The following is a 26,862-nucleotide window of genomic DNA, read 5'->3' on the forward strand; positions in this document are numbered from 1 at the left end:
TCCACATTTGGCGGTGGAGAGTTGAATGAGGAATATTGGCAACTCTATCAGTTCCACATCTCAACGGATGTAAGACCATTATTAATGAGTAAAAATGTATTCATAAAAAATGTGGCCACTGGGATTTGACTAGTTTTGACAAAAGAAGCATGACTTGAGACAAGTTTGTTGACTTCCTTTAGTTAATGCTAAATAGCATATATGAAATTGTTTGGCTTCTCAGTTTCAAACAAGCAGATATTCCCACAAAATCTTATTAAAATAAAACAAGAGATGTGTTTGTCAGAAACAATGCCCCTACTGTCCGCTTAGAAGCCATATATTTAACCTTTGACCTTGAAGGATGACCTTGACCTGACCCTTTTACCACTCAATATGTGCAGCTCCATGAGATACACATGCATGCCAAATATCAAGTTGCCATCTTCAATATTGCAAAAGTTATGGCCAATGTTAAAGTTTTCGGACTGACGAGCAGACTGACAGACGGACAGTTCAACTGCTATATGCCACCCTACCGGGGGCATAGAAAAAACCTTCAATTGGGATTGTATTTTATCCAATAGGGAATGTGCCTTTTTCCGGTACTTTATAACGAAGGAAACAAATTTATGCACAGGGGTGGAAAATAACCTAACCTCTCACAGGGTTCACAAAAATTCTTTATTTCTAAATAGATCTTTCCAGGGTCTGAAGTATTTATTGTTAAAAAAGGGCATGGGCTAAAGAAGTAGGAGTAAAACTCCTGAAAATAACCAGACATTCTTCAATAATTGGTGGGGAGATGAGAGTTATAGAAATTTTCAAACAAGAGCACGGCCTTGCTGGTGCAGACCGCTCATCTATTTTTCTTTTTAAAGGTGAAGGGACCTATCTCAATTTCAATCACAAAGGAGGGAGGGGTGGAGTGGAGGGGGGGTGTATAGTGTGGGGTGTGGTCATATATTACATTTTCTACCAAAAATGCAAAACAATAATGCATTTTTTTTTTTGGGGGGGGGGGGGGAAGGGGGAGGGGGGGATATTCTTGGGTGGGATGGTTGGACAGTATTTCAAAAATAAATAAAAAAAAATATTTGTGTTTTTTAACCATGTTTAAAAAAATATTTGGGGGGGGGGGGGGGGGGCGGGAGGTATAGTGTTAGGGTGTGGTGGTCATTTATTAGATGATCTTTTAGAAAAAAACAAAACTTTGTTTTAGGGGGGGGGGGATTCGAGATGGGGGGGGGGGGGGGTTGCTTGGGGGATGGTTTGGGTGGAGTCTATTGATTGTGGTATGTCAGGTAAGAGTTGTTTTGTCAAAGTATCAATCATATCTAATCATATATAAGGAAGTTATGGCAATTCTAGCAAAATTTAATAATTTGACCTTGACCTCAAGGTCATTCAAAGGTCAAGGTAAAATTTAACTTGCCAGGTACAGTACCCTCATGATAGCATGAAAGTATTTGAAGTTTCAAAGCAATAGCCTTGATACTTTATAAGTAAAGTGCATCTAAACACAAAATTTAACTATATACTGTAAAACCATTAAATTTCGTGTGGTACGAATTTTCGTTGAATTTCGTTGTTCCGCAGAACCACGAATTCAAGTACCAACGATTATTTTTACATTTTTAATTTGAAATCGGTCCTTTCCGAATGTCACTGCCGACATTCTCTATTGTTTTCAGTCATCTGTGATATTTGATTGAGATATGCTAGGTAATAAAATATGTTGTTTTCTTGATAAGTGTTAGGGTAATAATACTTTTTAAATCAAGCACGGAATTTAAACTGTACATCAACGATTGTTCTCTTTGACGTGACGTCGTCAAATCAACAGTTTGCAGATTTATCACATATGTCAATTAGTGCCAATTAAAGTTAAAAGATACATAACGGTTTTCACACCTGTATTTTGGGGACCTTATTACTAAAGTATTACAACTAGGGGACGGATTGAGCAGAGAATTGCAAATTTTGTCAAAACAACATTGATGGCAATTAGCGAGCGGGCACCCACAAGATCGCCGCTTATTCGCTCTTATCGACAATTATCGGCGACACTTTCATGCTTCAGTGCACATTAATCAAAGCCTTGCTGTCAACACACATAAGCAGATTATTCTTCGTTATTACTCTGGTTGTTTTAAGAAAAGTTTAATAATTATGACTGTCAATCTTCCCTGAATATTTGAAATCCACGAAATTACGTGTCAACGAATTAGTTGTATTTTATTAAACCACGAAATTTCAAACCGATGAATTTCTATACCTTTACAGTATTCAAAGTTACTAAGTCAAAAAAGGACCATAATTCCGTAAAAATGACAACCAGAGTAATGCAACTTGTCCTTTACTGTCCCCTTATGATAGTTTGCGAGTGTTCCAAGTATGCAAGCAATATCTATGATACTTTAGGGGTAAAGTGGACCAAACACAAAACTTAACCAAATTTTCAATTTTCTAAGTATGAAGGGCCCATAATTCCGTCAAAATGCCAGTCAGAGTTACATAACTTTGCCTGCACAGTCCCCATATGATAGTTAGTAAGTGTTGCAAGTATGAAAGCAATAGCTTTGATACTTAAGGAATAAAATGGACCTAAACACAAAACTTAACCAAAATTTTCAATTTTCTAAATGTAAAAAGGGCACATAATTCTGTCAAAATGCCAGTCAGAGTTACATAACTTTGCCTGCCCAGTCCCCTCATGGTAGTAAGTAAGTGTACCAAGTTTGAATGCAATAGCATTGATACTTTATGAGAAAAGTAGACCTAAACGCAAAACTTAACCGGACGCCGACGCCAAGGCGATAACAATAGCTCTTTTTTTTTCTCCAAAAAATTGATGAGCTAAAAATATATTTATACTACTTAAAGATTGTTCAACATGACTCATATCTTTGAAAAACAAACAAAAAAACAACAACATATAAATGTAGGAGTGATGTACCTTGATTTTTTCTCGTTGAAAGAAGTCAGCAGTGCTGTTGAGAACGTCTGTAGGTGCACTGGTAGCTGGCCTCTATCAGCTTTAGCCAGTTGACCATGCACGTCTCTGAGATACTCGGGAACGAGCTGACATCAACTCGGGCCATCGTCAGTAATGCTACTACATATACTAGTGGTCTAAAATCAATGAAGAGAATACACAACATTTCACCACTCAACATGTTCAGCTCCACGAGATACACATGCATGCCAAATATTAAGTTGCTATCTTCAATATTGCAAAAAATATAATGTTAAAGTTTTCGGACGGACAGACTGACGGACACTTCAACTGCTATTTGCCACCCTACCGGTGACATAAAAAGGAAAAAGAGATGTTTGTCAATAACACAATGCTCCCTATTGTGCCACTTTGAAATAAAATTTCCATATATCATTTGGCAGGTTTAGAAATTATCTCCCTTTTAAAGCTTATTACTACCCTTAGATTGTATTTTTGACTTTTGACCTTGACGGATGACCGTGACCTTTCACCAATCAAAATGTTCAGCTTGATGAGATACACATGCATGCCAAATATGAAGATGCTATCTTCAATATTGCAAAAGTGCTGGCCAATGTTTGAGTCTTCGGACGGATGGACAGACAGTTCAAATGCTATATGCCACCCTATCGGGGGCATACAAACCACTTTATTTTAAAGTGTTGAATAATTTAAATTAGTATCAATGAAAATTTCCTACAACTGTAAAAAATACTATTAATTATTCCATCAATAACATATTTGATGTTCAAACAAGAGGGCCATCAGGCCCTATGGCGCTCACCTGAAAGCCAAAGGAACTAGACTTTTCTGAAAAAATGCAAGCTGATTCATGAAGATTATTTTGGACCAAAAATGTGACTTTTAACATGTTTTTTTATATTTGACTTTGTGACCTAATTTTTTAGCTTATATGACCCAGCTTCAATCTCTGGCAAAATTTCATTGGGACAAATGTTCTGACCAAGTTTAATGAAGATTGGCAAATAAATCTGGCTAATATAGTGTCAACAAGTTTTCACTAAAGCCATATAAGGACAACTGCCCCCCCCCCCCCCCCCGGCGGCCATGTTTTTCAAGGTTTTGTTGTAAATAGCCAGTTAAGGAAAAATGCCACGCCCCCTTGCGGCCATGTTTTTTAACTGATCTCAACCATTTTTGACCTTAGCCCAGATATTATTAGTTCAAATATTCTGACCAAGTTTCATGAGCATTGGACCACAAATGTGACTTCTACAGTGTAAACAAGGTTTTACCATACAGTAAAGCCATATTAGGAAAACTGCCCCGCCCCATGGCGGCCATGTTTTTCATTCAACTGGAACCATTTTCAAACTCGTCCAAGATATTATTTGGACACATGTTTTGACCAAGTTTCATCAAGATTGGACTAAAAATTTGACTTCTAGAGTGTCAACAAGGTTTTACTAAAGCCATATAAGGAAAACTGCCACGCCCCCTGGCGGCCATGTTTTTCAACCAACCGGAACCATTTTCGAACTCGTCCAAGATATTATTGGGACACATGTTCTGACAAAGTTTCATGAAGATTGGACTAAAAATGTGACTTCTAGTGTTAACAAGGTTTTACTATAGCCATACAAGGATTTCAATAGACGCAGAATCCTGCGTTTTGACGCGAGCAAATAAAAAATGACTCATTTTTGACGCAACCCTTTTTTTCTGCTGTGCGTCATTTTGATGCGTGGAAAATTTGACCCGTGCTTCAGTTAGTAAACATCTCGAGTTCCATGGTAATAAATCCCGCTGTGCTCCTAATTGAAATTAATGTTTCAGTATTTGAAACTCAGTCTATAATCGAGGGAATACCCCGGGCGTTGTTTATCTTATCTCATCTCTTCCAAAACACATGTCACCGCCTAAATAGTGCGTGCCCACTAACTGGGTAATTAGCAGCAGTGATTACGTGATAACTGATTGACCATCCGATAATTGCAGGTTTTTTGCAAACTTTTCAGACGGCACGGTTAAAGAAAGTCGGCAAAATTAATTAAAGTAAAAACCATATTGATCGGAGGTCTATTAATTACGTAGATCCAATAGTAGATCTAAGTCCAGCGAGTTTTATCAGTTGTTAATCCACCGATAATTACGAGTAACACCCATCTTATATAAACTGGAATCATAGTTCATTTTTTATACTAACAAGTAATAATACTACACATAAACATTGAGAAAACACATTTTCTCGATAAGATATAAATTATCCGAGTAGAATAAAATTGCTGCGTCATGACCTTCGACATTGTAAATGGTGGAATTAACATTCAACCCGCGTTCAATTCAAAGCTGGCGATTCAAATTGCAAGTAATGGCGATTCGATAATGGAGAAAGCATTAACTGGGTTTAACAAACATTTGATAAGGTTTGTTAAACCCGATAACAAGAAAATTTGGATTATTAAAGTAAAACTACTACAGGTAAGGCATTCCAAAGTGTACATATTTCGGACATGTATAGTATTCGGATAAACAGTAATAGATATACTAGATGTTCCATGCATTTAGATTGTGTTTTGTTAGAAAAGCTATCATAGGGATGATGATAATATAATGAAAATTAATATATGTGATGAAAGGGTGCTACCGGTACATATCTTAAATTATTTAAATGTGTTAAAAGACTTAAATGTGTTATAACTATAAGGAAGTATATTTAATGTACCAATTTATTAAAATATGTTGTGTTATGTATCATGGTATTGTTATTTAATAAAGCAGTATAACTTTTTAAGATATTGTATTACTCTTAGAGCATATTTTTATCTAAAAAATTGAATAATACAGACAAAAACACAATTAACGCGCTTCAAAATTGACCCCACCATTTTTCAATTTGATTCCTCAAAATTTCAGTCCAGGGTTCATTGACTCCTGGTTTTTAAAATCTATTGAAATCCCTGGCCATATAAGGAAAACTGCCACGCCCCCTGGCAGCCATGTTTTTCAAGTAACCGGAACCATTTTCGAACTCGTCCAAGATATTATTGGCACACATGTTCTGACAAAGTTTCATGAAGATCTGACAATAAATGTGACTTCTAGAGTGTTAACAAGGTTTTACTATAGCAAACTGCCACGCCCCCTGGCGGCCATGTTTTTCAATCAACCGGAACCATTTTCGAACTCGTCCAAGATATTATTGGGACACATGTTCTGACAAAGTTTCATGAAGATCTGAAATAAATGTGACTCCTAGAGTGTTAACAAGGTTTTACTATAGCAAACTGCCACGCCCCCTGGCGGCCATGTTTTTCAATCAACCGGAACCATTTTCGAACTCGTCCAAGATATTATTGGGACATATGTTCTGAGTAAGTTTCATGAAAATTGGACAATAAATGTGGCCTCTCGAGTGTTAACAAGGTAAATATTGATGACGCACGACGGACAAAAGGCAATCACAATAGCTCACCAGGTGAGCTAAAAAATTATGGAAACAAGAGCTGTCACCATAGGATGACTTATGTTCCCTATAAACGCTTGATAGAAGTTATGAGCTTTTTTCAAAACTTAACGCAGATTTCGAAACCTAAACGCGGACCCTAAGTTCAAGGTCACAAAATTTGTGTGCGTATGGAAAGGCCTTGTATATATACACATGCATACCAAATATGAAGGCTATTTCTCAAGGAACATAGAAGTTATGAGCATTTTTCGAACCTAAACGCAGATTTCGAAACCTAAACGCTTACCCAAAGTTCATGGTCAAGGTCACAGGGGTAAAAATTTGTGTGTATGGAAAGGCCTTGTCTATATACACATGAATACTAAATATGAAGGTTATATCTCAAGGGACATAAAAGTAATGAGCATTTTTCGAAACCTAAACGCAGATTTCAAAACCAAAACGCGGATCCTAACTTCAAAGTAAAGGTCACAGGAGTAAAAATTTTTGTGCGTGTGGAAAGGCCTTGTCCATATACACATGCATACCAAATATGAAGGTTATATCTCAAGGGACATAGAAGTTATGAGCATTTTTTTGAAACGTAAATGCAGATTTCGAAACCTAAACACATACCCTAAGTTCAGGTTCAAGGTCAAAGGGGTAAAAAATTGTTTGCGTATGGAAAGGCCTTGTCCATATACACATGCATACCAAATATGAAGGTTATATCTCAAGGGACATAGAAGTTATGGGCATTTTTCAAAACCTAAACGCAGATTTTGAAACCTACGCGGACCCTAAGTTCAAGGTCACAGGGATGAAAATGTGTGTGCATATGGAAGGGTCTCATCCATATACACATGCATACCAAATATGAAGGTTATATCTCAAGGGACATAAAAGTTATGAGCATTTTTCGAAACCTAAATGCAAAGTGTAACGGAAAGACAGACGGACGGACAGTCAGATTACTATATGCCCCCTTTTCTTCGAAAGGGGGCATAAAAAAACAAACTTTTTGAACAACAGTAAATATATAAAACTCTTAATGACATCCAGACAAATACTGATATGTTGTTAACTAATCAATGATTTCAGACATTGAAATCAAAACCTAGACAAACATTCTTTTCCTAATTCTGCAAAGACTACATCAAGTAATTCCCAATTCTAAACATAAATTTTTTTTCCAAACGTTGTAAATTGCCGCCCTGCTTACTTCCAGTTGTCAGTGGGTGGAGTGGTGCTGGTCTTCAAAGCTACCGTGTTATGATCTAACTGGAACTGAAGCAGCTTACAGAGCACACCAACCTCCATGTTGGACAGGAGGTTCCGAAATTTGTAGTTGACACAGGGCTGGGAGACATTCACTACATCAGGGCTGAGCCAACTCAAGTCAATACCTGTGCAGAGCAATTATCATTAAGGTAACAAGCTGACTTTGATGCAAATATGTGCTTTCGTTATTGGTTTATCAAGCTTGTCATTGTTAGTCATTACGGACACATTTTCCCCAGAACCACTAGTATTTAAGGCTATCATTCCCCCAATCTTAGCCAGCAGGGGTCATTTTTGTCCTGGCACAAGCCGAACATCTCCTTGCACACTGTTTTACAGATGCCTTCCACCTGCGACAGGGAGGTCAGCAACTCGAATATCTGCAATGGGATCAAAAGGTGCTTTGATTGTTGTCAATTGCTCCGGATTAGATTGAGCAGCTGTGAATTATTACTTTTCATTTTGGCAACACCTGTAAGAGTTGAACAAAAGAATGCAATATTATTTCTTAATGAATGTTGTTAAACTTCATTAACAGACACAAGCAACAACAACATCCAGATTTGTAATGTAGCATAGTAAGGTATACTTCTCATTTCAATCGCAAAAAATATTTGTCACATTCTTTTCCAATACTTTTTTGTATCACGATTTTTCATCTGCCAATAAAGAACAAGCAAATTCGTTGAATTGATATCCCCCGCCAATATGCTTCTGCACACAAAAGTTTTATATTTGACACTCAAAAAAGCATTTTTTCAAGATAAAAAGGGCCATAACTCCTTTATGAGATCTGGTGATCAAGAGAGTTAGTAATAACTGTCACATAAAAATGTAGGTGGCTCTGGACAAGATCTTAAACTTGACTTCCAACTGGTGCATAACAATTAACAAGGGGAAATCCTCAGCAACCCTTCTTACACTCTCTACCAAAGTACGGCCTGGAAGCACACAAAAAGATCCTCAAGATAGTGTATCAAAGAAACCAAAGAAAAGTAAGATCTCACCTGGAATATGGCTCCAACTCCTGTATGACCGGTGCGTCAATACCAGCTAAAAGCCCTCTGAGGTCCTCTACCGGTGCGTCAATATCAGCTAACAGCCATGAGATCTGGTGATCAAGAGAGTTAGTAATAACTGCCACATAAGAATGTAGGTGGCTCTGGACAAGATCTTAAACTTGACTTGCAACTGGTGCATAACAATTAACAAGGGGAAATCCTCAGCAACCCTTCTTACACTCTCTACCAAAGTACGGCCTGGAAGCACACAAAAAGATCCTCAAGATAGTGTATCAAGGAAACCAAAGAAAAGTAAGATCTCACCTGGAATATGGCTCCAACTCCTGTATGACCGGTGCGTCAATACCAGCTAAAAGCCCTCTGAGGTCCTCTACCGGTGCGTCAATATCAGCTAACAGCCATGAGATCTGGTGATCAAGAGAGTTAGTAATAACTGCCACATAAGAATGTAGGTGGCTCTGGACAAGATCTTAAACTTGACTTCCAACTGGTGCATAACAATTAACAAGGGGAAATCCTCAGCAACCCTTCTTACACTCCCTACTTGACCAATTGAGCTAAACTTGGAGGCGGGTCACATTCTTGTTCATTAAGTATGGCAATACCTTCATGATGATTCTCGAAAGTAGGTATGAGCACATAGTCGGACCATGTGAGCTCAATCGTATGAGCACTTGACTATCCGAGTTCGCCCACAAACATATGGATAAGTTAACTAATAGCGAAATGACCTTATACATGTATTTGCTGAAATCTAACGATCGAACGAAATATCAAACATGGTATGTACACTTAGGTTGTCGTGTAATTTCTGTTAGAATATCGTATTCAATATGTAAATTTTAAATGATTGTGCCCGCACTTGAGTTTGTTGCCTTGTTTGAGTCTATACACACCTAGGCTGCACCCAGTGTGTGTATTTGTGTTTTTCCAAGGTAATGAGTTATCTCCGCGCTGAGGCTGCATAATGTTGGGACCCGGAGTGTGTCCAGCAGTCCTACCTAATAAGATTAGATTGACGACAGTTGGGAAGAATTTTGAATGATAGCTGCAATTTCCAGCTATTTAATTTGTACTGAAATACTTTTTATTGTTTATATGGCCAAATGCTGCGGGGGGGGGGGGGGGGGGCATATCTTCCAAAAATGCGGAAAAAAACACCTGTCGGGAATGGTGACCACAAAACAGACAAAAAGAACATTGCGCCGGGAGCGGGAATCAAACCGGTGTCGTAAAGGTGAACAAGATGTGCTTGTGAAACACAATGTCCCCCTAAATGATGTTTGACATTGTAGGATGACCTTGACCATGTGAAGGATGACCTTGACCTTTCACCACTCAAAATGTGCAGCTCCATGAGATACACATGCATGCCAAATATCAAGTTGCTATCTTCAATATTGCAAAAGTATTAATAAAATAAGCGATTTGGGCCACATATATTTGACCTCTGACCTTGAAGGATGACCTTGACCTTTCACCACTTAAAATGAGCAGCTCCATGAGATGCACATGCATGCCAAATATCAAGTTGCTATCTTCAATATTGCAAAAGTATTCATAAAATGAGCGATTTTTGCCACATATAATTGACCCCTGACCTTGAAGGATGACCTTGACCTTTCACCACTCAAAATGTGCAGCTCCATGAGATACACATGCATGCCAAATATCAAGTTGCTATCTTCAATATTGCAAAAGTATTCATAAAATGAGCGATTTTGGCCACATATATTTGACCTCTGACCTTGAAGGATGACCTTGACCTTTCACCACTCAAAATGTGCAGCTTCATGAGATACACATGCATGCCAAATATGAAGTTGCTTCAATATAGCAAAAGTTATTGCAAAATGTTAAAGTTGGCGCAAACAGACAGACCAACAGACAGACGAACAGACAGGGCAAAAACAATATGTCCCCCACTACTATAGTGGGGGACATAAAAATTCCCAATTTGGTCAGACTCCTTTTCCCAAAATAGGCAGAAAAACCCCTGGACCAACATTGGACACGAATGGGCATATACATGTATTTATTTGCTGCTACAATTTGTAAAAGGACATGAATTGTACACGATGCGCGCACACCACATTAAGTTATTTAAGCGTGTTGGACTATCCTTGTCCCGATTGCACACCTATTTCATCAAATCTTTAAATAGAAACATATGCCGAAATTCATTTGATACTTTAGAAAAATGTTGGATGTCTGTGTAAATGAGTTTTCTTGAGCACTTTTGTCGTCAATATTAATCAGAATTTGCATTTGAAAACGGACATTGGGAATATACGGGATTATCGGGTAATGGATATACACGGGAAAATTCGCATGTATGCGGTAATCGATAGAGACGATAATAAACGCATGTATCGGGGAATCAATCGACTCAGGATTATACACATCTATCGGGGAAAGGGTTATGAGTATTTACCATGATACATCGTCTGTTGACATTTTTTTCACAAGAAATTAACCTGTCCTGCAAGGTCAGTTTAAAGGCTATTTATAGTATGCAAATCTTGAAATTCTGGCTGCCAATCAGAATCCACGAATCAACCAGAAGCTTATTTTCATGATGGTAGTTTGACACTATCAACGCAGTCGATTATTTTGATGTTTAAAGACGATAAACATTTGGAAAAAAAAGCAACAAATCTTAAAGAAGGAAGGTTAATAATTATTTTCATAATGATTCATGGTCATATATTTATAAAATATTTGTGATGTTACAACTTTATGAAAATTACCCACGACTCAACCAGACTATAGCATACTGCTGCCTGTGCTTAAACCCCGATTTCATGTAACGCACATGTGACCGGGGCCCATATTCACCAAACAATTCTTAGACTTAAGTCTAAGAATAAAGAAAATTCTTTAAATTATAATATTCAAGAATTTCTTTACTTTTGAATCAAACTCTGCAATAAAATCTCTATCTATATTATTCTTCATATAGAACATTTTGATTATGACATTATCACCAGTGGAGGCCTGTTTATATTCAAACAATGAACACATTTTTCTAAGTTCTAAGTCTATTCTTTATTCTTAAGTCTAAGAATCGGTTGGTGAATACGGGCCCGGGAAATTCAAAATATATCTTATAATTTAATACAGTTAAGTCAGGTAATCTTCTGCGTCGGGTAATCTTGCGCGTCCGGTAATCTTGCGCACTTCGCATTTGCAAATCTCGCAGACGACGAATGGTTTTCTTTAGTGATGAAAGATGGAATTTCACATTTTAAAGAATTAACGGATTTAAAAGTTACGTATTCCATGCAAAATTAAATTCGATCATTACATTTAAACACCGGTTGCGTCATCCCTATACATCGTAAACACTGGCCTTTTTACGAAAAATTCAAAATGAATCACAAATTCCCTGCAGTCTTTAGCGTCTTCATACTTTAAATTAAGAATTCATAAATCCAACGTGTAATTAAGCATTCCATTGCACAATATCCGATCAGTTATGGTATTTTTTGCCATGAAAATATATCGCATCAGACGACATAGTTGTCATTTCCCGCCATTCTGTCAAACCAATTTGGTATGATCTCCACATGCGCAATGGCCTAGTTTTGATATTTTCTGTACACTATGGAAGCATGATCGTGGTATCAAACCTGTTATGCATTTTTTTTCACGCATACCAGTACTTTTATATTACATTGTTGTTATTGTCCACTATTATTAGTGATTATATTTTTTTGATTTGTAGTGAACAAAAACTGCACTAGAAATCCACATTTAATTTCAATGGTTTTGCAAACTGATTTTTAAAATATTTTTCTGGAATGTTTTTTGTCAATTATTGGACACCATATGTCTACAATTTTGCCTAAACGAGGTCATTATACAAAGTGCCCAAGATTACCAGACACTGTGATAGTTTGAAAATGAGGTGAGTCATCTTCTTCTTCCATGTGATGTACTAATCTCACTCTAGAGCATACTTGTACATTTAGTCATGTTTGTTTTGAAATCAAATCCAGCGCCCTCACACTACTTTGGGGGAAGGGTTCCGCAGCCCTAGGGAAGGGGAATTTTTTGTAAATGGGGGAATTTTTATTAAAAAAAACAACAACAACTGTGTTTAACTGTTATATGCATATATTTCTATGTGTGACTGTCTATAGGACAGAAAGGTGGACTTTTACTCAATCTAATGACTATATAACAGTAATCTAATTTAAATGTGTGTCGGTAAGTAGGCTTTTTTTCTTACCACAACACTTAATTGAATATTTAACTCAATGAGAATGTCATTATTTTCAGGTTTCAGCAGTGTGAAATGCACGACTACATAGTTCTAACTTTCAGATATACATGTAGTTCTTAAAAAGATGTTTGATCCACATTGTCTTTCTCTGTAAAATAATGTACAAATGAATATTCTTTTAAAACTTAAGACTGCATTTTGAATAAAGCATTTATTGACTAGAATAAATGTAAATGAAACAAAACATTAACAAAACAAGAGCACCGCCTTGCGGGTGCAGACCGCTCATCTATTTTCTTTTTAAAGGTGAAGGGACTCTCATTTTCAATCAAAAAGGAGGGAGGGGCGGAGTGAAGAGGGGTGTATAGTGTGGGGGTGTGGAATTTATTACTTTATCTTCCAAAAATGCGGAAAAAAAACGCAAAAAAAAAAAATTCGGGGGGGGGGGGGGGGGGGGGGGGAGTAAGGGGGGCGGGGGGAGTGGGGAATTTTTTGGGTGCGATGGTTGGACGGTATTTCAAACATGAAATAATAAAAATAAATATTTGTGTTTTTTAACCGTTTCAAAAAAAATTAAATTGGGGGGGGTGGGGGGGTTAAGTGTGAGGGTGTGGTGGTAATTTGTGAGATGATCTTAAAAAAAATTAGGGGAGGGGGGATTCGGGTGGGGGGAGGGGGGAGGGGTGGGGAGGGGGGATTCTTGGGTGCGATGGTTGGACGGTATTTCAAACATAAAATAATAAAATAAATATTTGTTTTTTAACGGTTTAAAAAAAAAATGGGGGGGTGGGGGGGTATAGTGTGTGGGTGTGGTGGTCATTTGTGAGTTGATCTTAAAAAAAAAAAAAAAAAAGGGGGGGGGGGGGAGGAGGGGGGGGGGAGAGGGCACAGGGGATTGTTTGGGTGGAGTCTATTGCGGTATGTCAGGTAAGAGTAGTTTTGTCAAAGTATCAATCAAATCTAATCATAAATAAAGAAGTTATGGCAATTTTAGCAAAATTTAATAATTTGACCTTGAGAGTCAAGGTCATTCAAAGGTCAAGGTAAAATTCAACTTGCCAGGTACAGTAACCTCATGATAGCATGAAAGTATTTGAAGTTTGAAAGCAATAGCCTTGATACTTAAGAAGTAAAGTGGATCGAAACACAAAATTTAACCATATATTCAAAGTTACTAAGTCAAAAAAGGGCCATAATCCCGTAAAAATGACAACCTGAGTTATGCAACATGTCCTTTTACTGTACCCTTATGATAGTTTGCGAGTATTCCAAGTATGAAAGCAATATCTATGATACTTTAGGGGTAAAATGGACCAAAACACAATTTTTTTTAATTTTCTAAGTATAAAAAGGGCACATAATTCTGTCAAAATGCCAGTCAGAGTTACATTACTTTGCCTGCACAGTCCCCTTATGATAGTTAATTAGTGTTGCAAGTATGAAAGCAATAGCTTTGATACTGTAGGAATAAAGTGGACCTAAACACAAAACTTAACCAAATTTTCAATTTTCAAAGTATAAAAAGGGCACATAATTCTGTCAAAATGCATGCCAGAGTTATCTAACTTTGCCTGCCCAGTCCCCTCATGATAGTAAGTAAGTGTACCAAGTTTGAATGCCATAGCATTGATACTTTCTGAGAAAAGTGGACCTAAACGCAAAACTTAAACAACATTTTCAATTTTCTAAGTATAAAAAGGGCACATAATTCTGTCAAAATGCACGCCAGAGTTATCTAACTTTGCCTGCCCAGTCCCCTTATGATAGTTAGTAAGTGTACCAAGTTTGAATGCAATAGCATTGATACTTTCTGAGAAAAGTGGACCTAAACGCAAAACTTAACCGGACGCCGACGCCAACGCCAAGGTGATGACAATAGCTCATAATTTTTTTTCAAAACATAGATGAGCTAAAAAGCAGTTCTGAACGATTCAGATGCTTTTCGCAGTTGCGTGAATTTCGGACATAAAATTCGGACGCGAAATTTGTAACAGAAAAAGCTTTTGTCTTTATCTGTAAATTGCTGTACAAATAAATACATACATGCAAGACGTCCCGATCTCGGCGGGACAGTCCCGCTTTTGGGCCCTATGTCCCGGCGTCCTGATATGAGAAGATTTGTCCCGACATTCGTAAAAAATGATGTAAGGGGTAAAGGTTCCCAATAAAATTAGCTATTCAAGCTATGTTTCGCTAACACTTTCCAGTGCTCCAGCTAGGCCTAAATCGAAGGGCGCCGCGCCCTGCCCTCCCGAACCTCCGCCCTGCCCCCCCGAACCTCCGCCCTGCCCCTCCCCCCCCCTCAAAAAAAAAAAAAAAAAAAGTTTTTTTTTTTTTTTTTTTTTTACATATGATAATTCATAAATCTCTTATTACATTGTAATTAGTTTAATCCTCATTGTAGACATTATATTTGAATGGTTTAATAATAATGGGAATAATACAATTATTTATAACATATAAATTAACATGCAATAGAAAGCATTCCAGAAACACCCGCGCGCTCGAACGTGCCCTTTTCACAAAATACTGCGCGTCGAAAGTGCCCTTTTCACAAAATACTGCGCGTCGAAAGTGCCCTTTTGACAAAAAAGCCACCCTGCCCTTTTCAAATTCTAGCTGGAGCACTGCTTTCCACCGCTAATCCCTTTATTGCCCCCAATTAACAATCCGATTCTACTTCTCGTGTGTACCAGTGTTGTTTATGACACCTTATCAGCAATTTATCGGCTACCGTATAATTGCGCTTATAAGACGCCCTCGCTTATAAGACGCACCCCGACTTCGGACTTTATAATGGGTGGATTTGAAACTGACCGGCGTGTAAGATGCGGTCAAATTTTGCCGTATTCATCGGCCGGAAAATGGCCGAAAAATGGCAGAATGTTAAAGAAAATCATCAATTAGTAAAACATTGAGAATTTTTCAAACTCGCGCTGCATACAATTAGTAATTCACGCAAGTCTGAAAAATAAAACAATCAAACAACAAAGTAAATAATATTTGTTTTTTTATGATATATTAGTGGGTTTTAATTTATTTTCAAGTATTATTCATGCAATTAAAATAATTATCAAATAGACAAAATTTCTAACAATTGCGTATTAATCATTTGCCCTAACAATTGCAAACATATTACGTTCGTAATATCAATGCACAAGCAAAATTGATCGTGTCAGTCATCTTAACTGTATTGTTTGACAGGTATTGAAATCTAAGGCCAAAAAGAAAAATAGTTGTGTTTCCGGTCACCCGACCGACCCTATCTTTTTGGGGCCGACCCAAAAACTTATTATCCAATATTTGCCTTTTTTGTTAATTTTTCCCCGTCGAGTTCCGAGTTCGGCGATTTTTTTCCATCTCCGTCCGGTCGAATTTGGCGATTACCAGAATCATTGTATTGTGACCTGCAAAATAACATCCCGTCGCCGCAAACGCTTTATATTATACACATTGTGCAATCGGGGGACCAGCCTGTTTTTCCCGCAAAATCGATAGCCAGCGTTCCGTTTGATTGTAAACATGGCGTCGTCCATTTTGTCCGTCAATTTGAACAAATGTTTTCATCATGCCGGAACAAAGTCTTTGAATTCTTATTCAAACTCCATGACTTTAAAGAATGTATGGCACAGATACCACCCAGCACAGTCGAAGCGATCGAAACTGGAAGTTCGTGGGTTTTCTGCTGAAGAAAAGGTGAGTTTTTTGTCTGTTGGACAGTCGAGCTTACAATGAGCCTTCCTTCGGGATTGGCCTGCTCCTGTCAACTAATTTGTAGCAACACGTAATTTAGAGATAAACAAAAACAATCATTTTATTTCTGACGAACAGCGAGGATCAATTTAAATGTAGTCAATGATCTTTATGAAAAATAAAAAGAATTTTCAATAATAATAAGTTTTTCCTACCTACCGACCCTACTTTTTTTCAGGAGGTGACCTGAAACACAACTATTTTTCTTTTTGGCCTAATATGCAGGTATTTTGAAAGCGTTTAGTTTTATTACCTAGATTATGCAAATTTTACGCCCATTGTCTATCAACAATAGGTAACGCCTACTTTCATAAAATTAGCCAATCGCGTGATAGAGTGATAAGACTCCGAAGCGCAGCTCGAAATCACGTGTCAAGAAGAAAGCCATATGCGGATAATTGCATGAGGTCGCTCTTTACTCCCGTCGTTGTTGGCCCCTAATAAATAATGTGTCATCGGCATTAGTGGGTCGTCTGAATAAAGGTGTTTATTTAACAATTGACAGTTGCAAACTGGTAACTTATTTCAGAGGATACCCTTATTGTCAATTATGTCTTAATTGAAAATTAATGACGTGGAACAAAGACGATCAGGTGATACAAACTTGTCAAATAGCATTTGTAATCGGCAGCGTGTTTATTAAACAATTGACAGTTTCAAACTGAGAATTGATTTTGCTGTTGTTTTAAGCATGTTGGCATTGTGTTGCTGCTTACACACGTATACTTTAACGGCCAATTTATATGGCATTTAACGACGTCACGCGCAGACAATCAGGTGATAAAAACTTTTCAAGAATAATCACGGACAATATAACGTCTTACGCCCCAAAAATAACAAAATTCAAATAAAAATAATAGACAACAAAATCAGTAACAATACATTTTATTACAAATAAATCGGTCACTGAACATAGCGTTCCGATACACGGTACGGGCCAATACAGACTTTAGAGAAAATGCAAATGGCTGCCGCGATGATTCAAAACAACTGACAAGTGTCCAACTTGGCTAGCATAAGCCCAGTAAACTCAATATTTTGACATTTTTGTTTATTTTCACCAGTATCTCGCTTATAAAACGCGACCTAACTGTAACTTATTAATTGAAGTCTCAAAAATGCGTCTTATAAGCGCACGTATACGGTAATTATTGATTTTATCAGGCATTCACACCATGGTGGTCTTCAAGATAGTGGTCGCTTATTGCTATCGATATTTGTATTATAATGAAATAAATGTTGAAAATGTGTTTGTTTTTAACAGTTTACAAAACAATTGTTTTGTAAAATTAACTCTACGTCATTAATGAGTTTTTTACATTCAATGTTTAGTTCCAAAATAGCGGGATAATCCGAATGTGCAATATACCAAAATTGCAACAAACAGTCCAATAAGTGATACCAATTCTGTCTAGTGTAATTGGGTGTAATTGTAATAAAAACAACGAGGTGCTATGCATGACAGTTTGACCCTACTCCAATTAAGCTAAAAACAACAATGTGCTATGCATGACAATTTGACCCAACTCCAATTAAGCAGCGACAATTGACAAGTAACAGACTGCGCATGGATACATGCGTAAAACACATCGCAACAAACAGTAAAAGTGGTACCCATCTTGTCTTAGATAGTTTACTGTAACCCGTACTTTCAGTGTACTGGATAGCCTCCCCTGCGTTAAAGTTTGCCATTGAAAGTAATTTAATGAGTATTGTTGTCGTTATGTTCCAGATTTTGTACTCTAAAAAGATAAATATTATCTTCGTTGTTTGCTATTGTCTTATTTAATAAAACTGTTATTGTTATGTTTTAGATTTCATGCTTCATTTCAGATGTTTTATGTCTTGAATAAAAGTATCAAGAGTTTTTGTTAGTACTATACTGACTACAGTAAAGGTGGAATGATAGATCGTTTTAGGTGTCCTCCTTTTTGGTCAAATGTCCCGACAATTTTTTATGGAATGTCCCGCTTTGGACCTTAAAAAATTCTGGCATGTATGATAAATATTCTTTGAAAACTGAAGACTGCATTTTGGATAAAGCATTTATTGATTAGAATAAATGTCAATGAAACAAAACATTAACAAAACAAGAGTTCCGCGGTCGGAGATGACCGCATTGAAGCCGGATTTTTGATTTAAATGACAGGAAAGTACCTTTCGTGTTTTTGTCAATGCAATACTTAAATTACTGAAATATTGTTCAAAGGTCAAAATGAAATGTAAGTACTTTTCAAGGCATGAGCAAACCTTGTGTTATGTTTTGAATGCATGCATATACATGAACAACAATAACATTTAAGGTCACAAATATGAACTTGAATTGACAATTAGGAAAGTTTGATCTCAATTTTTTTATTAGCAAATTAGTAACATATTGTTTGAAGTTTCCATCAATTTCATTATCAAATGTAAGAAAATAAACTTAGATGAAATAATACTATTTATTGTTTTGCTTTCACATACCTACACAGAAATCCAGACAGCCTTATGATCACTCCAAAAGGTTTCTATCACACCAGTTCTAGCAGATAGATTGGACACATAAATATGAAATGAATGACCTTGAAATGACCAGTGGTCATCTAAGTGTGCTTGCAAACCTTTACGTCAAGTTTGAGATTCTAGGTCCAAGCATACCAAAGTTATAACAATTTTAACATTTTAACATTGAAGGTCACAGTGACCTTGACCTTCAAATGAATGACATTGAAATGAGCAGTGGTGATCTTCTAGTACTGGCCAACCTTTATGTCAAGTTTGAAGACTCTAGGTACAAGCATACCAAAGTTATAACATGGAATAAGAACTTTAACATTTTTACCTACCAAAGTTATAAGAACTTTAACATTTTTACATTCAAGGTCACAGTGACCTTGACCTTAGAATGAATGACCTTGAAATGACCAGTGGTCATCTAAGTGTGCTTGCAAACCTTCATGTCAAGTTTGAAGACTCTATGTCCAAGCATACCAAAGTTATAACAATTTTAACATTTTAACATTTAAGGTCACAGTGACCTTGACCTTCAAATGAATGACATTGAAATGACCAGTGGTCATCTTCTAGTACTGGCCAATCTTTATTTCAAGTTTGAAGACTCTAGGTACAAGCATACCAAAGTTATAACATGAAATAAGAACTTTAACATTTTTACATTCAAGGTCACAGTGACCTTGACCTTCAAATGAATGACCTTGAAATGTCCAGTGGTTACTTACTAGTTCTGGCCAACCTTCATGTCAAGTTTCAAGACTCTAGGTCCAAGCATACCAAAGTTATAACAACTTTAACATTTTTACATTCAAGGTCACAGTGACCTTGACCTTCAAATGAATGACCTTGAAATGTCCAGTGGTTACTTACTAGTTCTGGCCAACCTTCATGTCAAGTTTCAAGACTCTAGGTCCAAGCATACCAAAGTTATAACAACTTTAACATTTTTACATTCAAGGTCACAGTGACCTTGACCTTCAAATGAATGACCTTGAAATGTCCAGTGGTTACTTACTAGTTCTGGCCAACCTTCATGTCAAGTTTCAAGACTCTAGGTCCAAGCATACCAAAGTTATAACAACTTTAACATTTTTATATTGAAGGTCACAGTGACCTTCACCTTCAAATGAATGACCTTGAAATGACCAGTGGTCATCTGTTAATCCTGGCCAACCTTCATGTCAAGTTTGAAGACTCTAGGTCCAAGCATACCAAAGTTATACCATGAAATAAGAACTTTAACATTTTTACATTCAAGGTCACAGTGACCTTGACCTTCAAATGAATGACCTTGAAATGACCAGTGGTTACTAACTAGTTATGGCCAACCTTCATGTCAAGTTTCAAGACTCTAGGTCCAAGCATACCAAAGTTATAACAACTTTAACATTTTTTATATTGAAGGTCACAGTGACCTTGACCTTCAAATGAATGACCTTGAAATGACCAGTGGTCATCTGTTAATCCTGGCCAACCTTCATGTCAAGTTTGAAGACTCTAGGTCCAAGCATACCAAAGTTATACCATGAAATAAGAACTTTAACATTTTCGAGCACGCCGCCACCCCGCCCGCCCCCCCGCCCGCCCGACAACATCAATCTATAAGCAGAGATTTTTTCGAAAAAAATCCGGCTAAAAAACAGTTCTGAACGATCCAGACGCTTTCCGCAGTTGCGTAAATTTCGGACATTAAATTTATAACAGAAACAACTTTTGAGTCAGCGGTTAAAAAACAGTGTCGTCGGGTAACCAGAAACAATACTTCTTTTTCGTAAGGACTGTATTGGACAAAGCGGCAGGGCCCTCACACTACTTTGGGTGAAGGGGTCCGCAGCCCTTAGGAGGGGGATTTTTCGCGGCGTATCCCTTTTTGGGGGATTTTTTACTTACTCTCATTATTTCATTTGTACATGTTTGCACTATATCCATTGCATTTTTCATAATTTAGTATGTTTGAAAAGAGTAAATTGAAATAGAATTGAGATATAATAATCATGAGACACATCTTTCTATTAAAAAAAAAAAAAAAAAAAAATTTTTTTTTTTAGGGGAAAATTTTCCCCCAATAGGGGAAAAAAAGCAGATTTGATATATCGAGGGCCCTGAAGCGATACGGACGGTGATATATTGGAGTCAATTTTCAACTATAAATCAGCAATTTTTTGTTATTGTTTTTTTTTTTCATTTTCTAAGGGGAAAAATCAGTTTAAGGGGGGAAAAATATGCTTTTCAGGTGGGGGACTGCAGCCGAAATTTGGCGGCAGATTTGATAGATTGAGGGCCCTGAAATCGGACAGTTCTTCACTGAATTAATCAGATATTTTTGTGTTAATAAGCACATGAACTTGTAATTTTCATAAAAAATTTAGATATTATGGTGGACGAACCACTTATCGAACACCTAAGAAATTATGTTAAATTACATTATAATTGAAACCCTTAAAATTACAAAAACATTTTGTTTTAACAAATGACTAACAGTTCAATAATTGAATGATTTATCGATAAAGTTTTTCAGCAAACTACCTTCAAGAATTCATAACAATGATTCCCTGATTATTGTCATCTCTAGCAGACAAAACAAAATGGAGGCCGATGTCAACATGACCTATTACCTGACACTTCATAAATACTACTCCAGTATATACAAAGTCACATGACTATCAAATGACCCAGACTGGGCGAAAAAATCTGCGTCTGCTGCAATCAAAATTGCAAACGGAAATATGCTTTTTGGTGTGTAAATGCACGTTTTGATAAATGCATTCAAAAAGTAATAGCAAAAAACGGTGTAAATAACAATAAATGTATTCCTTTAACCTGTTTTCGGCGCATTTGTTTCAAGCTAAGTAGGCAAGTAGGTCATGGACTTCATGTAGCAACGACAACGAGGCTCGGCATTTTTGATTGGCCTATTCTGCTCAATGGTAAAATAGGTCACTGTTTTTAGTGACGTTTTACAGCTAAACGCTGGTAAACAATTCAGTTTCTTATATTATAATAACAATTAAGCATTATTTTACCGATCAATGCCATTTTTGATAGCGCAACTTGAGGAAATCGATTGAAAAAGTGTCTTGAATATTGAATAATTCTACTTCCGCATGCTGCGTCCGCCATATTGTTGACATTGCCAACTCTCGTTTTAACCTAATTTTCGACGAGAAAAGATGCATTCTGGGTGTCTGGAAGTTAATGGCGTCGAAGTGAATCGATTGTTTGACCCCCTTGTAATTTTTTGTTTATCACCCGCTAACCTTCCCTGCTTTTTAACCCAAAACAAGTTGTCGGGGTGCAAAAAACATCAATTTATTCAGAAACTGTAGCAAGCACGCGGGTGCTTCATGCTCATATGCAAACTTTGATTATTTTTAAGTTTAGATTTCAAAATATCGCGCCATATTACCTTGTCGCATGCCCGCGCATAGGCATTAAAAAAAACTAGTGAATTGGAGCGAAAAACCGGAAGTCGACTTCTGCATGAACTTCGGATAAATTCGGACGTTCTATTTTCGGATGTAAACAAACAACGATTGGTCTTGCTACAGTTTCTGATGTTTTTTAATTAAATGGGATAAAATGGGTAACTTAAAATACATTTTTCAATCAAAGTGTGTTCTTATGCAGTTATGACGAACTTGTGCAAGATATAGTTTGATATTCAAGCTGTCATTTCTGGTATACAGTACATGTATAAACTATAAATGTTTTGCATGAAATGATGAATATGATCATGAATTTAATTTTTGTGATGGATTAATTCACTTATGTCCAGTTGATGAGTAATATATAAATGTTATATCTATATGGGATTTTATATGTTGTATGACAATCATGTACTGTATACCAGAAATGACAGCATGCATATCAAACTTTACTTCAGACTTAAACTTGCACACAAGTTCGAGAAATATTTTGGCATAATGGCAAGAACTGTAGTGACCCCCGACAGTTTACTTTATGTTTATTTACGCAATAATGATCCTGAGTTTTATTATCCTGAACCTTATTTGTCATATTTTGGTTACAATTATCATTTTCATTTATTTCCCACACCTTCTTTGATTTTTCATGATGCTTGTTTGGGTCTTTTATTTCGTTTCCTTACAGATATTCCGTTGCAGATTTCATTTGATGCTGATTTATTTTCCTCCTTGATGCCTGAACCTGATTCAGAGTCTGGGTGGGCCCTTGAATCAGTGCCCCAGGCTCAAGATCCACATTGGTACAATATGTATATGCTCTCTGAATATGGTGGATCAGCCAGTGATGATACCAGATCGGACGAGTCAGTGTGGGTCAGTGTCTGGTTTGACCAAGACCATAGCATCAGAGTGCGAATCGGACGAGACACTGCCTCCAGACGCTGAACTCGAATATGATATTGACATCATGTCCGACGGCTGTGTATCTGAGGATATTGATACACAGGCGGAGATATTTGACTAACTTTTTTCTCTTTCTTTATTTTATTGTATTTATTTATTTTTTATTCTAATTTATTTTATTTTTTGTTAGTTTTAGTTTTGTTTTCTTTATTTTTTGTTCCAGATCATAATTGTACACCTTAGTTTCAATTTAAATTTGTCGGGGGAAAGCGAAGCGAGGGCCAGCCAGTATTTATGTAAGTATGCATATACAAATATATTTTTTCTTGCAATTTCAGATATATTCAGCATCATTAATCATTATGGCTCACATGGAAATCACAAATAATTTGAGTGTTATTCAAAAAGTTGAAGAAATTGGAATAAACAAGGCGGTAGACCAACTTATGAGTTTGTGTCAAACAAAGATTGAAAGAAAAGTTATCTTTGTACAAGTGGATCGTCTTATAAAAAAACATTGTAGGCTAATTAAAGATAAACACCGAGTAAAAGGTGCTAACAATTTGGATGATTTTCATAAGACTACATACACTTTTCCCGTTCCAAAATCATCATCTGAAGAAAGTGGTTCAATGCAATCAATATATTAATATATCAATTAATATGCAACATGATAATCCGCAAGTGATTGCTATGGCTTACAAAAATGTGGCAGTGCTTTGTACTATGATACAGTGGATAAACGAAATCACGATACCAAGTCTTGCAAATAAAAGCACATGCTTTCGATATTTTTGATTTACTGCACACTGTATTGCAATGCTTAACAATTCAATGTGCACCATGCCATGCTATTATTAAAATTATACTCGTTTGTTCACTGTGCTTAAGTTCTTATTGTTTACGAAGGGGTCAAAACTTTAAGTTCTGCTGCATCAGACAAAAAAGTTTCGACCCCTTCGGTATCCCATAAGAGGAGGGGGGGGGGGTGTATAATCTTTCTGTTCTATAACTCCATCATGCATATTTAAATATCTATACAAAATATATATATCTTTATTTGTCTCAATGAGATTTTTCTTATGATTTATTAGAACCCTATTTCGCATTAAAAAAATTAATCTAGAAAATGGACGCATTTCATATTTTCAAAAACATTAAAAGAGCTGTCACTCCTTCATATATTGTCTAAATTCAGAAATGAAAGCAGTTCTGTGTTCGTCTCATTGAGATCTTTCCTGAGATATATTACAACCCTATATCCTAAAAAAAAAAAATATATATATATTCAGCGGAAAAAGGGCAGATAATTCCGGATTTTCAAAAAATTAAAAGGGCCATAACTCCTTTATACATAGCCGGATTTCAAAAAAATAAACAGATCTGAACTTGTATTGACGAGAGCTTTCCAAAAATATATAACACTCTACCATTTCATTAAAATAAAAAATTAGTTTGTTGTTGCTACTTCATGTGCGACCATTTGTTTATCAATGTGACGTCATGAGCACTTTTGTGCATGTGCATAAAGAGCCAAAACAAAACGTCCGATAATAGGTGCTGTTTGATAACAGGTACTTACACGATATGTTGCCAATTTATAAAAGAACATGTTTTTCAACCAATTGACCCTTAACTGTGCAAGATTACCGGTCAGCATCGTACAATAGCCTGCAACCCGGGTGAGTCGCGGTACTTAATAAATATTCATTTGCGTCTAGAAACCATCTTCAAATATCAGATAAATAATTTATAAGACAAACATATCTGACTTAACTTCATTGGAAAATAGCCTTTTTATGACGAAAATCCTTCAATTTTAACTGCGGCATCAACAAAAACAACACCACTGTCCGCCATTTTTGTTTATTTTCCCTCCCGGTTGACTCGCGGTAAATAGGTTAAACGACACTTATATAAAATTTAACATGAATAAACATAAAGATCTGACATACCATTCAAAGTAACAATCAATAACGTATATAACAATTAGAACATATGGAATTTAAGACATCAAATAAAATAAATATCACAGGTATATTCAAGCAGTGTCTAATTTTAATTCTCAATATTCAAATAACTGTTCTTGTTCATTCATTCTTCTGCTTAAGAGCCTGACCTATCGAAATAATTTTTAAAAATCGGTGGTGTGTAACCCCTTCACAAAGAGAATAATATATTGGTAGTGTCTGACCTAAGCAACCGCAAGCAGACGAACTTAAAAAGTGAAAAAGTTGAAAGGGAAATTTCATTTTAACATGGATTTTTACATAAATTTGGTTTAAAATGATGTTTTAAATCGTTTTTGGGTAGTTACTTACCAAAAATCTATTCATACTGGCAGCAAAAGATGTTTTCTGTCAGATTTCAAAGGTAGGTCACGCAGGTTTGTTTACAAACACAATCCAGAGGGCACTAATAAAATACCGCGAGTCAAAACGACCCGCGACTCAACCGGGTTTGAGTATAATAATAATAGCAGAAATAACGTTACCCCCCACCCCCCCCCCCCCCCCCCCCCCCCCCCCCCCCCCCCGTACTACCAATAGTGTCTCTCTAGTTTTTGTTTTTGGTCTGGGGTACTCGTACTGGTAGACTATCAGGAAAACAACTTAAAACTATAATATTTACGTTACGTTGAAAAGTGAATTTCTCTTAGCGCACTCGAACACAACCTTTGTGGTCCAGCAAGAAGAGAGCGAGATTCTCGTCCCGCGCAACGATCTTCAGGAACTCTTTTCTCGTGCCTCGGCTAACTTCCACCAATCATGCTTGCTGCGGCCAGTTCCCTCATCGCAAGCGACTGGTGCCCGACACAACAGTTCACACAGGCTAATCAGGGACTACACTTTACTAGAATTTTCGTTTAGAAAAGTATCTTTAAAGGAAAAATTCGGTTAATGGGAAAGTTTCGTCACTGATTAGCCATGTGGACTTTACAAGGATACTCTGGGATGACACTTTACACTTTACACTGTGTCTTTCCCAGGCCCTTTTTGCGTGGCGCTGCGCCATGCCGCCCTCTTGGAGCGCAACTCTGCCCTTTCCAAAGGCAAAAACCGCCATGCGCCTTTATCGATACCATCTTTATTGCCTTATGACCTAACTTGTCTGCAAAATCAGCATCCACCATTGACCATGCGCTCCGACCGTGCTTGATTTACTCGAGAGACGTACACGTTTAATTGATTATTTAAATGCATAACCCTAACCATTACCCTCTCTTTCAGTTGCTCGATGTATAGGAGTGTTTTATTTATTGCTCAAAAACATAAGCGAGGGGGGGCATAAAAGTCCAATTACAATGAAGTAGTCGATAGACGCATCGCATTTGAAACATTTTCTAGAACGAAGATCAAACACAA

General features: G+C 36.8%; 1 long non-coding RNA gene across 9 annotated transcripts in view; it reads right to left on the reverse strand.

Moving 5' to 3' along the window:
- The window catches only part of LOC127833330 (uncharacterized), a 92,066-nt gene extending 65,826 nt beyond the window's left edge, over positions 1–26,240 (reverse strand). For 5 of the 9 annotated variants that reach the window (XR_008027358.1, XR_008027359.1, XR_008027356.1 and 2 more), the window contains exons 1-3: positions 26,129–26,226; positions 8,996–9,099; positions 8,678–8,781 (exon numbers count right to left, since the gene is read on the reverse strand). This is a non-coding gene — a long non-coding RNA (uncharacterized LOC127833330). Of the gene's footprint in view, positions 1–2,938; positions 3,115–7,611; positions 8,051–8,677; positions 8,782–8,995; positions 9,100–26,128 lie in introns of all 9 variants that reach the window. The other 4 variants (XR_008027350.1, XR_008027351.1, XR_008027357.1 and 1 more) reach the window with 3 other exon arrangements.
- Positions 26,241–26,862: the final 622 nt, after the last annotated feature.

This window comes from Dreissena polymorpha, chromosome 6, assembly GCF_020536995.1.
Source record: "Dreissena polymorpha isolate Duluth1 chromosome 6, UMN_Dpol_1.0, whole genome shotgun sequence".
In the NCBI taxonomy this organism is placed as follows: domain Eukaryota; kingdom Metazoa; phylum Mollusca; class Bivalvia; order Myida; family Dreissenidae; genus Dreissena; species Dreissena polymorpha.